A 15,354-nucleotide genomic window follows, 5' to 3' on the forward strand; every position below is an offset into this window, starting at 1 on the left:
ATGCTCAAGTGTGGGTTTCTTGTTTTAGTGCAATATTAAAGCTTAAACATTCTTTCTATACATATATACAATTATTAATATTTTTTGCTGTACTACTAATTGATAATGAAAACTGATGCTATGCAAATATGTCGGTATATATATACACGAGTATATAAATATGGACTCTTGAAGTCGCCAAACTAATGAGTTGTGCAAAGCCAGAGACAGCATCAACTTCAAAGCCAGCGACAAATCCATGAGATACTCATGCGCTCATTATTCTTTAGCAGCACAAAAGAAACTTGTTGAAAGCAGAGGCAGCAGTAGCAGCAGCAGTTCTGAGCAGAGTTCAAGTTGCAGGCAGGCTGGCTGGCAGGCAGCTGAAGCTGAAACTGAAGGAAGCAGCTTAGCGGGGCAAGCGGATGGAACAGCGGCAGTAAAAGAAAGAGAAAAAGAAAAAGGGGTTAAGACCTGATTTGCGTATGGCGCGCACATTTCGCAGGGCGCTGAATGCCGAAGCATTGTCTGCTGCTCGAATAGAAAGGCTGGCATGAGCTGCTGGAAGCAAACTCTTGGGCTCTTCTCGGCCACCCGGCCACCCATCCTACCAGCTCATTGTACTTTTGCGAAAGTAAAGTGAAAGGCTTTGTCCACATGCAGCTTGCCGTAATGTCATTTGTCTGTTAATCATGTTGTCGTCTATAAGTTTTGCCAACTTGGCAAACTTTTTATTCATTCACCCTCTTTCTTTCTCTTTCTCTCCATCTTCATCTGCCGCTTCTCCTTCGAATACCTATCTTTTGCATAATGTCCAAAAGAAATGAAGTTGCTGCCGTTGTTGTTCTTTCTAGCGAAAAACTTGTTGAGCATCTGAAGTGTGGAATCATGCAGCCAAATGAGACCCGCCAAAGCGAAGCATGCGTGACGCATTCAAGTTTAATGGGCTTATATTGTTATGCTATATATACTTAGGTATACTGTAGTTGTATATACAAACAGTACGTCGTCAGTCATCGTTAGGCATTGCTGAAGAGTTTGCAGTTGCTGCTGTTGTAGTTGTTGTTGTTGTTTTTGTTGTTTTTGTTGTTTTTGTTGCTGTTGCTGTTAGTGACGTGTCGCACGCGTCCACACGCGGTTGGCCATGAGCAAAGACCACTTGGTGTCTGTTTACCTTGCTGCTAACCAAAGGCACTCAAACAGATACTCTGCGGTCGCTTGGTCGCCTGGTCAGCTCGTGCCTCTGCGCATTTAGCTACGTGCCACATGACGCACTTCCTGAACCAGTTGGAGTTGCTTGCTCAGTGCTCCGTCTTGTTAAGACACACACACACTTTTAACATAAATTGTTTTGCACTCACTGCCGAGGGGGCTCAACGTTGAATAGCATTTATATTGATGACCTGGGCGGTGGTTTGATTAAAGTTGACAAGCTGTTTCAATTTATCAAACTTTTGAAGAGAATCTACTCTAATTTTCTTAGCAAACTTTGCTGAACTTGTTAATATAAAAAAAATCTATTGGCTCTAGAACTTTTCTTTAAGTTGCTTTACCTTTGAAAACTCATTCATTTAGGAAATATTTTTATTTACTCTCTTCCTAGGGAAAATATAAACAAAATGTTAAGAAGACGAAAATTCAACGTGAAATTTAAAAAGTTGTGCTGATTGTAAACCTGATCGCTTATGATTTTTTTTTTTTTAAATAAATAACTTTATAAAAAATATATACTTGTACATTGGCGTATTACCCTTGATTTCTGTTTCTATTTGTTGATTTAACATAAACAATAAATAAAAAGCAAATAAATACGTTGTAAGGTAAGCTTACAAATATCTATAGTGCTGTGTGTAAGCAGGTTTTAGGTGTCCATCCTATCTGTGTGAATAATTGCGTGGAAACGAATTACAAGTGCAAAACAATTCTTTTGTTTGCTTTCTTCAAGCTCAATTATAGAGAGATACCAACTTAAGTTAATGTATACATTCATTTACTAAGGCTAATTTAAATGTACAAAATGTAGACTAGCTATGTTTATAAGTTACTCTTGGATGCAATTAATAGGAAAGAATACTGCTCAGAAGTAACTACTATAATTAATATATGTAATTAGTTTACAAATTATCGAATGAGACTGTACATAAATGTAGAGAGTATTTGAATGCTTATGTGCCATGAAATAAATGAAATGAATAAATAAAAATGAGCAAACTATCAATGTTAATTTGTTTAGTATTGAATGCTAGGAGCGTTATCAAATTTTTCTGCAAACAGTTTTTATTTATTTATTTATAGGAGGAAAATATATAAAAATTATAGAAAGCATTTTATAAGCAAGAAAAGCCGAAGGAGAAATGTGATCAAATTACAAAATTATCTAATTAACGCCTCCTGTTCCTCCATGTGTAAATGGGTATGCTTGATTTAGATTTCAGTTAAATAACTAATCTTGCCTTAATGGGCATTCCTATTAAATTTTTAATCAAAGATGTGTTTCATTTAGATAAGTAATAATGGAGTTTAACGAATACTTAATGGCAAAATCAAAATTGTGTCGTATAACATTGATACTCAGCTGAAAGAACTATTTATATTAAAGATACCTTGCACAGAATTTAATATCATTTAAGGATATGTGTATATTGCCGAGAGTTTCCGATGCAAATCTTCCCCAACCTAAGCATTTCCCTCATCAACTTATGTGGATATCTTCTTTCAGTTACGCATTTAATGGTTATTAAATCGCTCCTCATCCAATTTCCTTTCCTTATGTTGCTGTCACTTGTTAAACATTTCTGTATCGTTCTCATCTCCCACCTGCCATGTCCCAACCTTCCTCATGTAATTCCGTTCCTAGTCAAGTAACTTCCTTTAGTTCATTCTGTCGCACTTTTCTGCACTCTCACATGGCATTAAGTCGTTGGACTGAAGTAGGCATTCAGACCTGCTTATGAACTCTTGAATATCCTACCTAAGCAGCAAAATGTATCTACAACTTACACACATGCACACACACACACACACACACACACACACACACACACACACACACACACACACACACACACACACACACAGAAGTTACCTCCAGAGATTCGGGCACGACTCCAGTGCGGAGTGTCCCGCCTGCCGAGGAGTAATTGAAGATGCTAACCACGCAGCCTTCGAATGCCCTCGTTTTGAAGCGGAAAGACTGAGATGGGAGGCGACTACTGGAACCCCTCCCTCGGCGACGAATTTTGTGGCGAACATGCTCGCTAACGAGGACGCTTGGGCGGCGAGTGCAAGCTTTGCTGCTTCAATAATGGGCAAGCTCAGAAAGCTGGAGCGTGAGAGGAGCACCATATAGGCGGGCTGTTCATCCGGGCGAAGCAATGCCTAACAGCCGTACCGCCCGGTCTACAACCTGCGTATATGTATATCTATCTATTTATTTATGTATATATATTTTCTATCTATATTTTTGCTCTGTCAACTTTCTTATTTAATTCATATTAAAGAATACACACACACACACACACACACACACACACACACACACACACACACACACACACACACACACACACACACACACACACACACACACACACACACACACACACACACACACACACACACACACACACACACATTTCCTTAGACTCACTTACATAAATAAACAAGCGGCCACAGGGCGCAGCGAAATAGAAATAAAATAATAGACCGCACACTCTCCACTCCGCTCTCCGCTGTCGCCGCTACCTTCTCGACCAGCTCTTCGCTCCGATGTGGAGCAACTAGCCAGGGGCATCGTAAATGAAAATGTCGCTATTGCACGCTTCGGAGCCCATTTATACAACATTTTATTATACAAGTGTAGCCACTAGAAACCAGCAACTCATATTGTAAATAATACAGCAAAATGACAACTCCCTACACTGCTCTGCCCACCCTCTGCTCCATCTACATCCACATCTACTCCCCTGCTCCGGTCGCTCCTCCCGCTCCTCCCACTCCCCCCGACCGCCCAGAAGGTGCGTGTGGGTTTTCTGTTGCTGTTGGCCTGATTGTCAAGGGACGCACGCGCGTACACTTCAATTACCAAAGACGCTGGTTGCTGCTGCCTTTAGCGCTTCTGACGAACTCAGCTCCGACTGAAGCCCGGCCATAGCTTAGCGCTGTCTTCAATCTTCAGGGACAGGTTCTACAACTACTTAATTTTTTTTTCGTGTCTGCCCCGATCCCATTCCTCTTACTCTTCTCACTCGTTTGCACGTTCGTTCGTTCGTTCCTTCCTTCGTGTTGCGTATATTTTTATGCTTTCTTGATTTTTGTTCTGTTTGTTTTGTTGTCGCGTTGCTTCCATCCCTGCCTTACTGCCCAACTACCTCTGCTTGTGTCTGCTTGAATTATGTGGCTGTTGTTGTTGCTGTTGTCTGTCGACGGCCCTCATAATTTGCGCTTTGTTTTATTGTATGCAGTTTATTTCGGCCCTTTGTAGCAACTGCTGCTTCTGCTTCCTCTGTCTCAGTCTCTGGCTCGGCCTTTGGTTGAAATGTGAGTCACGTTTAAAGTTTTGTGCGTTCTGTTTTAGTTCTGCACCCAGCCTGCATTTGGCCTTAAATGGTTTTCGTTTGAGTTTAAGTCTGAGGTCTGGGTTTGTTTCCACTGCTTAGTCGCAGTTGTAACTTCTTCGTGGCAGCCCCTTTGGGCTGAAAATGGCTCTGTTGCCATTTATGGCTCTAATTGTTCACATTTTGCGCTTGTTGTTTATAAATGCGCACGACTTTCTTGTGGTCGTTGTTTTAACTATTGTTGTTGTTGTTGAGAATTGTGGCTGGGCTTCGATATCGACATCTAGTTTTGATACAATTTTAGCCAGCCTTGAAGCAGGGTAAACGCCTCAAACAGCGAATAATTGCGTCTAGTTTTGTAATTAAGTGGCTTTAACATAGTTGGCCAGCAATTGCAAGAAGCCTTTATTTTGTTAATACTTGTAGTAAACAAAGCTGATTGAAATATCACTTAGTGGTAGACCCCTATCCTATAACGAGTATGACATATTTTACAGAAACTTTATTATTTTCAATCACTATATTAAGTGTATAGCTAACTATTCATTAATTGTACTTTTGAGCTTTCACCATTTTCTGTCAATATTTAATTGCTTTGTAGAAAGAATAATGATAGAATAGCCAATATTGCAAATAAGCAGAACAAATATTGAGTGATTCTCATAAACTTCAATTGTAAATTCAGAAATAATAGTACATTTGTTTTAAATTAAAAGCACACAGTATATTTTCTAATTAAACATACAATATTTGTTTTCGCTTTTGAAACCAAACTTGAAGTAGACTTACTTGCCTGTAAATAATAATAATAAATAATAATCATAATAATTTGAATCGTTCGTCAAATGTGAAACATTATGTTAATTTGTTGTTCATTTCATTGGCTTTTACTCGCGCACGTAGTTTTTTACAATCTAAAGACCGACGCACATTTCGTTTAATATCTTTCCTTGGGCAATGCGGCGTATGCGTTATTTTTAATGCCATGCAATATTAATTTACTTGCATAAAAATCGACCGCATATACGTGTACGTGTATATATATACAGACATATGTGTATATATTTGTTGAGGGCGCGTAGCGGATGTGTAAGCCATCATACATGCAAACAGCAACCACTTCCGGCTATTTGCGCACACTAACACAAACAAATAAGCGATCGTTAAAATCTGTACTATACGAGTGGGAAAAAAATGGCCAACGTAGTTGGGTGCCAATGGGTGAACATTTTTTTCTGGCCCTGGTTGCGGAAGTGTGGCATATCACTAGCCAATGCATATTTAAGTTTATATGCTCATACAGAATTTATTATTTAACACAAATTTTCATCATCATTTCTCTTTGAGCATTAAATATCGATACATAGAGACACCAGACCAGGCTTGAAAATATGTGTTGAAATGTGCGCATTGTATTTATATAGATATTAACATTTATCATGATTGGCTGCTTAACATAAATTTTGGTCACTGGACGTCAACATCGCGCGGCGCGTTGTTTGTGGCTCTAGACGACCGCCAGCAGCAATGTCGATAAATAAAGATTAAAATCGCTGCACTGTGCAAAAGTGGCTGGCACTTCATTTCAATTTATTTATACGCACGCATATATTTATTCGCGCGCTCACACACACACATGCACCTTTGTGATGTAAATGCGCCTATGAGTTATAAATCAAACATCGTTGCATACTTTTTTGAGCGCCATAAAGCGCCAATATTGGCGATGGGCCTGTCTGCTCTGGCTAGATGGGGACCACAAACGCAACTCGGGCCTTCACCAGAACTACGCTTGTTTGCATTGTTGGCTCTGCAGTGAAAGCAACGCAATCCCATGTTTCAATTGCACAAAATTAAAGCCACCAAGCTGAGAGAATAACGTGAAAAATCAAAATGGCTACGCTAGCATTGACTGTAACAAAAAAATGAAGCAAAATCAAGCGCGTTACGTATACGCACAGTGGTATTAAAATTCACAGCGTGAGTTGTGATTTTTATGCACGCGCGTTTACTTTTGGCGCTTACACTTTTTTATGGCCATTAAATCAAAGTACAAATAAAAGAAAGTAAATAAAAGAAGTAATAACGAAATGCGGGCCGACTTTGGAGTGGGCTTTGACGCCTCACTGTAAAGTGCGGGCTGAGCTTTTTGTTCTTGGCTTTCGTTTCAAATGAAATGTTGAAATGCTGTCATAAAAATGCGGAAATTCGTTAAGTGCATTTCATGCTCGACGTTTGTTACCAAACAGCACTCAAACAAGCACGCTCGCCCGCTTCCGAACGAACGACAGAGGGCACCACACGAATTGCAAATTGAATAGCGTCCACATACAAGCACAGAGTTCTGTAGAGTGTGAAACCATAAATACGACAGACATGGGTGCATTGATTAAGTGCATAGCGACAGAAAATTTAAGGCGACTGTTGAAATGCCAATATGTGATCAAATGCTGCAATGCCAGAATTTAAAATGCATCAGATTCAAAGGATTTAATGATAGGATTAAGTCACAACTCTTTTCAGTTTTGTTCCTTTTTTTCATCTTATTCACACGATGTTAACTTGCTCTAATATTGTCTTAAAACACACTTTTTGTCCCCAATAATTATACGTTTCAGGAACCTTACTCCTTAACAATTTCATCCTCAAAATCTGAACCAACAAGTCTCAACCAATCACGTGAATACCGACACAACGATTGTCGAGCAACAAATTTGTTCTCTTCCGAATAAGCTTCAGAAAATATTCGTCCGTGCTGACTAATATAATATAAATATAAATGCAGCTCGAAAAAAGATATAAAAAATAATATAATATTGAAATTCATGATCATCTTACAATTTTATTTAATAAAGAAATATCTTCTAATAAATTTAAAGTAGGAGGAGATGATTTTCTGGACAAACAGTCCTCCTGGAAGACCTTTTGCGATATTTAATGCTAATCGGTATGCAAAAACTCGTTTACGTTGATTTGTCGACTAACAACAAGAACAGATAGCCAGCAACCAATTCGAATAATACTGAAAAATTTTTATTCCATCATACGTGTTATGGTTTTCATGTTTTATGTCACCTGCCATTACCTGCAACAATGTGCATTAAATCATTAGGTGTTCAGTTTATAATACTTATATAATTTATAAATATACATTCCAATTGTTTGTTGTTCTCTTCACTGTAAGTGTAACAATAAGCAGTTAGCATTGTCACCTAATTTGCAACCACGAGCTGCCACTGGAAATGCCAGAAAAATGCCGCCATGGCAGCCACGCTGGCTGCTGCTGGCGACACATGGAACCCAATTAAAATAATTTTGTGGTAAAATACAGGAAATGCTATGAATTGGTTATAAACAAAATATACATGCCCCCACTCCGCACTGCATATGTATTATTGTAGGTACATATTTCAAATGCGAAACATTTCATATGCAGAATCGGAGAGCAATACTCAATGCTCCACTGCAAACAACTAGATTAATTCGACTTTGTGAATTATATTAAATCTGTATATTAAATACACTGACGAGCACTTGATTAGGCAGCTATTATTCAGACATATCCAGTAACAAGAGCTGAGCTTTGGCTAGAAGTGTCTCGAATTGATTTCCGAATCAAGTTAAGTGAGAATAGAATGCAAACGTATAAAATAGGTGAGTATATAGTAAATAAAAAAAAAAATTAATTGTTTGATTAATGGGATTTACCGAGCTTAACACTCAATATTTTGTCATTGTTCAGTCAACATTTTTGGGCACAGAGTTATTTTTTGGGCTCTATTCGTCCGATTACCCTAAAATGTTGTTGATTTTGATTCTTTGAGAAACACCTTGTATAATACTTCATTAATAATTGCTATACTCTTTGAATTTATTGGTTAATGGTTGGGGAAAGTATATGTTTCCTTCGCAAAATGTACAGGAATATTTGCTGATAAATGAAAATAGTAATTAAATACTCGCCAGTGTACACGTGTGCGCATGAACGAATATATATGTGTTATATATGTGTTTTTTGGTCATCTAGATTCCCTCATTGGTGTTGAAATTATTTCGTATGCAAATTCAAATTTAATGAGCTTTGCATTGCTATATCTCTTTATATGTACATGCACATGATTGTGCGGGTGGCGAGTGTTAGTTTTGAGTGCAATAGAGTGCCTGTATGTGTGTGCGCTCTTTTACATAATTTGCGCGTCCAATATTTCACAAATTTTTAATTTTAATTGTTGTCGCTTGTTTGTAAAATGTTTGCATAGTTATATGCGAACTGGGCGTGGCCTTTAGTATGTTTTAACTAACGCGCGCGTCACTGTCTGTCGACAGTAAATGCAACTTTGGCAGCGTAAACAATAACAATAAATTACAATGCATTATGGGTAAATTTCCTACTCATCTGCTCATTGGGTACGCACACAATTAGACTAATTGTGCATTTGAATTGGAAAATTATTCTATATGTGTGCGAGCGTGAGGATTTTGGCCGCCCATTTGTGTTTGTTTTGCAATTATAAATTATTTATACAATAAATTTACATGAAATGAAATAAATGCATTTGTCAGTCTTCATTTCAACATCACATTGTTCACAAATTGGTTACGTAGCTTAAAATGGCTTCAAATTCAATTTAAATAACGTTTCCATGGCAATGTTCGTACGAGCATTTGAGTGTCTGCCGTACAGGTTTTATATTTTGTGCTAATGGCGCGCTTCAGCTTAATTTGCGGCCATCAAAGCGACGACCAAGTTGAGTTGGCCAAAAAAAAGACTGAAATATATCAAGTATCTGACGCTAGAGTTTGCAATTTAAATGTTTCACATCCCTTTGGCTTTGAGTGCATGTGCGTGTGTGTGTCTGTGTCTGTGCGTAAAAACCAATTAAGTGAGACTAAACCGAACAGATTCACGTGGACGTGAAGGCAATATACGTGTATTTGTATAGTACACGAGAATACTTGTATACGTGTACATGCGAGAGGCAGTTATTTTTAAAAGTTTTTCTAAGCCACAACCCTATAACACACAAATACAATTTTTCTGTTAACAGAAATAGTTGCTGCAGAGAAACACTAGCAAAGAGAATGTTTGAACTTTGCTTTATGCACTTATTGTACAACCTTATACGAAACTGGATCTATTTGAAATGGGATTAAAAGGATATGCATAAGAATTGGTTTTAGAACAAAAATAAACTTAATTTACATAAATTAAGGTGTTCATTTATAATTGTACGATGGCTATTATTATTGGTTCAACTTATTGAGTAACTAATCAGTAGAACCAAATCTGGATTTAGCCGTTGATCCATATAATTTTATCAAAAGGTGGACATCAAGGTTATCAATAATTGCAGTCTTGAGTTCTTCAGACAATATACTCGATATTGTCGATTATTTGCTTAAACTCATCTAACTAGCATGTCCAAAATATTCTTCATCATATTAAAGTCCGAAAAGTAGGTTAGCCAACATTGTTATGTTTTTCATTTGCCATTGGATGATGGGGACACACACAATAAAATATATTTTTTATCTTTTAACGACAGATTCACATTGGTTTTTTTCTTCGAGATATAAAATTATCAATCCTGAGATTTTCATTAAACTTATTATTATCATACTATTCATATTCCACTTCTTTCCGTAACTATCACTGGATTTCAAAAAGTTTTCAATATATCAAGAATGCTTTATTTCCTTTCATTCTTGAGGTTCTGTAGAAACTCATTTAAATTCATCAACTCTTTGTGACATTTTGACCACGTTGAGGCGGACTTTCGTTTTTGCAAACGAAAATGCTGGAGTAGCAAAAATAAAATCTAAGCGAAAACGGCAGAATTTTACAGTCACACACAAAGTGTTGCATACTGCAGGGGGCCAGGGACTGGTCGCAGCGAACGATATGAAAACTCGCAAATGCTGTGTGGATTGTGATACTTATGCTTGTCTCTCTATTGTTTGTACGAATGTATGGATGTATGCTTGTTTCTGTGTATGTACGGGTATGTATATATGAATGCATGTAAATATTACAAGTTTCCGCAGCTTGCTGCGTTTCGTTTGTTAGCGAGCACTTTTATGCAACATTTTGCTTTCCTACTTTTCCTTTTTGTTGTTATTGTCGGCCATGCCTCATACTTCAAAGTTTTGAAAGTGTTTTTCTTACGCTTGCCACAAGTGTTATTTTTTGCGCTTTTCTCGTTGACATTTAAAAAATGGCTGCCACAATGCATTTTGCATATGGTAGGGTTAAAAAAAAAGAATAGCAAACGCATAACACCCGCATGACTAAAAAACATACCCTGCCAACATTTAGAACCGTTTCTTTTTCATTTATATAGTCCTACTATATAGCATAAAAAACGCCTGCGCTACTGCTGCGTTTTAAAATGTTGGCAGGGTTTATATATCGGTTGTGTGACTGTGTCTGTGTGCATGACAGTGACTGATAAAACTTATGAACTCTTTGGGAATTCGCAGTCATTTTGTTGTTGCTGAATATAAAAGAGCGTTGTGCGCTTATTTTTCATGTTGCATAGTTTAGTTTTTTCTGTTTTTTTGCTGGTCGATTTATTAAAAATAATTGCGGTTACTGCTTCATTTCGCGTCTATGTTTCCCAATTCTGGTTTTTTCAAGTTAATGCAATTCGTTTAAGTATTCCATGCAACTGAACCACCAACCGCAGTAACAAATGATTATTGTATTATTAAATTAATAATAAATATTTGCCGAGCGCGCGCACACATGCGCACCGAACGTTAACACTTTGAATTCATAATTAATATTAATAAGGAAAGGCGCAGCAATGTTTATGTTAACTCACCTTTCTTCTTTCTTTTTTGTGTGCTTTTTCTCGTAGCTGGAAAAAATAATAGAGTCCTTGCGTTCTTTCCTCTCCTTTCTACAAATGCTGTAGCTTGTTGTACATTTTTAATGTATTTTTAAGTAATTTACTGCAAAGAGAAACATAAAAAATAGAAAAAGCGTGAAAAATATGCAAATTTGCGAAAGGGGGCAAGTTCAAAAGCGAGAAATATGAATCTCTTCTAGTCTAAGGAATATGCTATACTCTTACGAAATGTGGGAAGATCGTTAAAGTTGTATATAGTGAGCTGACAAATTTCTTAAAATTCAGGTGTTTTAGTAGGCGGTAGACTTAGATATTTGTGGAGCATATAGTTCGAGAAAGCACTTCAATTGAGGTATGTTGATTGAGCTAAAATTGATTGTTGTTTCAATTGGGAGAAAAGGATTTTAATTAACGTCCTGAAACTAAGGAGACTTACTACTTAGGTGTTAAAGACACCTAAGAAATTAACATTAGACATTTTATTTGTTTTAAATCACAGACGAACGAAGGACGCCCTTGGCAAGGGTATAAAAAGTATATGCATGGAATAGAAAGCGACGCATACGATTAACATTTCAAATGAGCTTCGTCGTCATTTCTTCAGCGACTTTTTAACTTGACAACTTTTAGCGACAGTGCAGGGGTTGAGCACAAGGATGAAGGTGAGACCGGAGAGAGAAGTGGCTGCAAGTTACGCCCATTATGTATAAAAACTCATGTGTGTGTGAGTTTGTGTGTGAATGTATGAGTGTCTGTGCTATTATAATACTAATTATGTCATACATATGCAAAAGTAGCAAACAAGCTGTGTATCTGTCTATGAATATACGAGCATGTATGTATGTATGTATGTCTGTTTGTCAGGTCCTGCTGAAGTGCATGACACGCGTGTGTAAGCCACTTAAATTGTACCGTATTTATGAGCGCGACAGGCAAAAGGGTTGAGAGCGTCAAGTGTGGACTGCTTTCCTTATACACATGTATGTAGATAGGTGTGTGTACTCGTATGTGCGTGTGTGTGCTAATTTAATTAAGCACACTGCTACTTAGCTGCATTGCGATTCATACGTACTACATTAAAAACAATTTGCAAGTGCAGAAGCGCACACCCGGCAATACTTGTAAATAAAAACACGTTTGTAGGACCAGCAAGTAAATATTTGACTTAATGGCCGTCCCACTTATCCGAGACTTTCAAATACTCGAGCACATACTAATATGGACGATTTTTGCCTTAAACTTTGCTTGCAACTCAATCAGAAATACCAAATTTGTATCTCAAATGCCAATTAAGTTACAAAACCATAAGATAGCACAACATTTGAATTACTGCAAAATGTAAATTTATGATTTCTATTTTCAATTTATGCAAGAAAAATAATTGCGTTGCTTCTCCGTAAGATGGAAATCAATGAATAGATAAACTACAGGAGTGTATCCATAAACCAGAATTGAATGAAGCACAAACAAAAGTACAGAACTTTTGTTTATTAAGCTTCAACTTTGCTTTAGCTCTTTCCATTTAAGGCCAAAAATTCTATGCTACTTGTATTTTGAGTTTTATTTGTGCTTCCAACTGCTGAACACAAACTTCATGTAAATGTATTTATTTTAGAGTGAATGTTTGTTTGAATTTTAGTTTTATATTCATATCTAAAAGCTTGTGCTTATTTTAAGAGAGAAGGTAAATAACAACAATGTTGTTAGATGTGTTTGTAATATAGAATTAAGTTTTTCATTTCTGTTTTTTTTTTCAACTGGCCGATTACAGCTTTTCAATAATCAGATTTATGCTCACAGCTGAAAATACTGCATTGTTATGCTTAGCTTTATATTTTCTTACAAGTAACTGATAGGTTTCTCTGAAAACAATGAAACAGGTAAAGGCTCAAAAATATGTTACTTTTAATACTGCCTTTGACTTCACACATTATAGTTTAACTTTTAACGATGGTGATGCTCGTTTCGTGTAAACAATTCACACTGTACAACAATTTATTTTGAAAATGTGTAATCAAATTGAGTAGATCTTTTGACCAAAGGTCAGGCTACGCAGCTTGGCTTGCTTATGGCTCTTTGCCATATTTTGTTGGCATTTGATTCGCAAAATGTGTAACTCGGCAACAAATGAATATTTAAAAATTTCTACGAAAATATGAATATGCAATCTGTATTTGTGTTGTTTATTTACATATTTTACTTGTGCACTACTTCAGATGCAAGCTGGGTCAAACATTTTTAATTGCTAGTTATCATTTTATGTAGTTGGATTCTAAAAATCCGAATTACATTGCCAAGCCAAACATTTATAGCAAATTGTTCAAAGGCGAGAACTATTGAAATGAGTTTCATGTTTGAATTCAATCCAATACATTCATACGTGTACATATATTTCAAACGTTTTGGAATTCTGTACCTGAAAATTTATGTATTTCTTATACCCTGTACGCAAAGGGTAAGAGGGTATACTAGTTTATGCGAATGTATGGAACACACAGACTCTACAAAGTGTACATTTTGAATGAGGATGACACGACGAGTGGATATAGCCAGGTCCGTCTGTCTGACTGTTATTGAACTTATAAGCATCGCGTGCTTCCAGCCATTTAGCAGAAAAGTTATATTTTTCAAGAAATTGAAAAATGATTTGATTTCGTGTTTGCAATACTCTGCCAAGGTGTCAGTGAAGTAGTAGATTAAAAAAAAGCGACAATTTGTAGTCCATCTAGTCTATCCATCTAGTATCTTTTGTTTTACTTTACTTTCTTAAATAATGCTATCTACTTGTATGTATACAAGAATATGGTGTGAATGAGATATGTTTTATCTAATTTTAAAAGCTCTTTCCGCACTCTGTATATTTCAAATATTCATAACTACCTGACTCTGCACATTATGTGTATCACATACACAGATATAATAGCAGATTGCTAACCATTGCATACATGTTTGTATCTTCTAATTTGCATAGGCATACGAGTATCCTAACCGCAGCAACAGCGGCGGCTCTTTGTTGCCACATTATGTGGCTGCCTCAGTCTCCGCCTCTGTTTCGGCCTGTGTCTCTGCTGCAGGCTCAGCCAAGCATGCAACCTGCTGCACATAACACACAATCCACATGCATTCCCCTTTTATGACTGTCTGCGTTTCTAGTAATATGTAGATGCATATGTCTGTCTGTCTGTCTGTCTGTCTGTATGTTTGTCTGCTCGCCATTTTCATATTGAAAATCACTGAAGTGGCAGAGACCGCTGCTTTTTATGCCTTTTCACCCCTTCTAGCGGACTACATTTTGGCTTCTTTTTGCAGCAAAACAAAAGCAGGGCATGTTAATTTTAATAGCAGAACACATATACAAGTACACACACAAACACACAAGCTGTTCATCATAATGAGCGCTGTTTAGCTGCAGCTACAACTCTCAATAGACGTTAATAAATGCAAAGTCTGTATGCAGGCATGTGTAGCATAATTTTTATTGCCTGCTCCACTCTTTTAATAATAACCGAGTAATGTGTAAATGTTTTGTAAATGTGTGAGTCTGGTTGGAGGGATTAGGGAGTAGGGGGCTATTGACGTTCACATTTCAGCCATTTGCATTGCAGAACAAATAACAGAAAAAAGAAATGAAAGAGAGTTATACTCGTATTTGCCATGCTTTAGTGCATCCTTGGGTGCCTGTTATCTGCTGCTTGCCAACACACTCACCGCAAGTTCTCCCTTCCTTCGTTCATGTTTTTGTGTATCTTTTGAATATTATACACAAATACAAAAACACTCACACAAACACACACACACACACACTCAGGCACACTCACTTGCTTGCATTTTTACATAATTACATTTCAGGCGAAATGCGCGTACACTTTGCTATTTATACACAAATAACACAGCCCTCTCCCGTTTTTGGGCAACATGTTTTGTTTTTGTTTAGTTGCTAATTTATTTGAATATGCATTTGGGTTGCT

At 37.1% G+C, this 15,354-nt stretch overlaps 1 protein-coding gene across 2 annotated transcripts in view; it reads right to left on the reverse strand.

Annotated features, from left to right (window-relative positions):
* LOC115620613 (protein toll) overlaps positions 1–15,354 on the reverse strand; it is an 84,205-nt gene that overhangs the window by 14,867 nt on the left and 53,984 nt on the right. For both annotated transcript variants that reach the window (XM_030513931.1, XM_030513930.1), the window contains one exon: positions 11,360–11,489. The gene's annotated coding sequence lies outside the window, so the exon portion shown is untranslated. The remainder of the gene's footprint in view (positions 1–11,359; positions 11,490–15,354) is intronic.

This window comes from Scaptodrosophila lebanonensis, unplaced genomic scaffold (genome assembly GCF_003285725.1).
Source record: "Scaptodrosophila lebanonensis strain 11010-0011.00,11010-0021.00 unplaced genomic scaffold, SlebRS2 tig00000024-arrow-pilon, whole genome shotgun sequence".
Taxonomy (NCBI): Eukaryota; Metazoa; Arthropoda; class Insecta; order Diptera; family Drosophilidae; genus Scaptodrosophila; species Scaptodrosophila lebanonensis.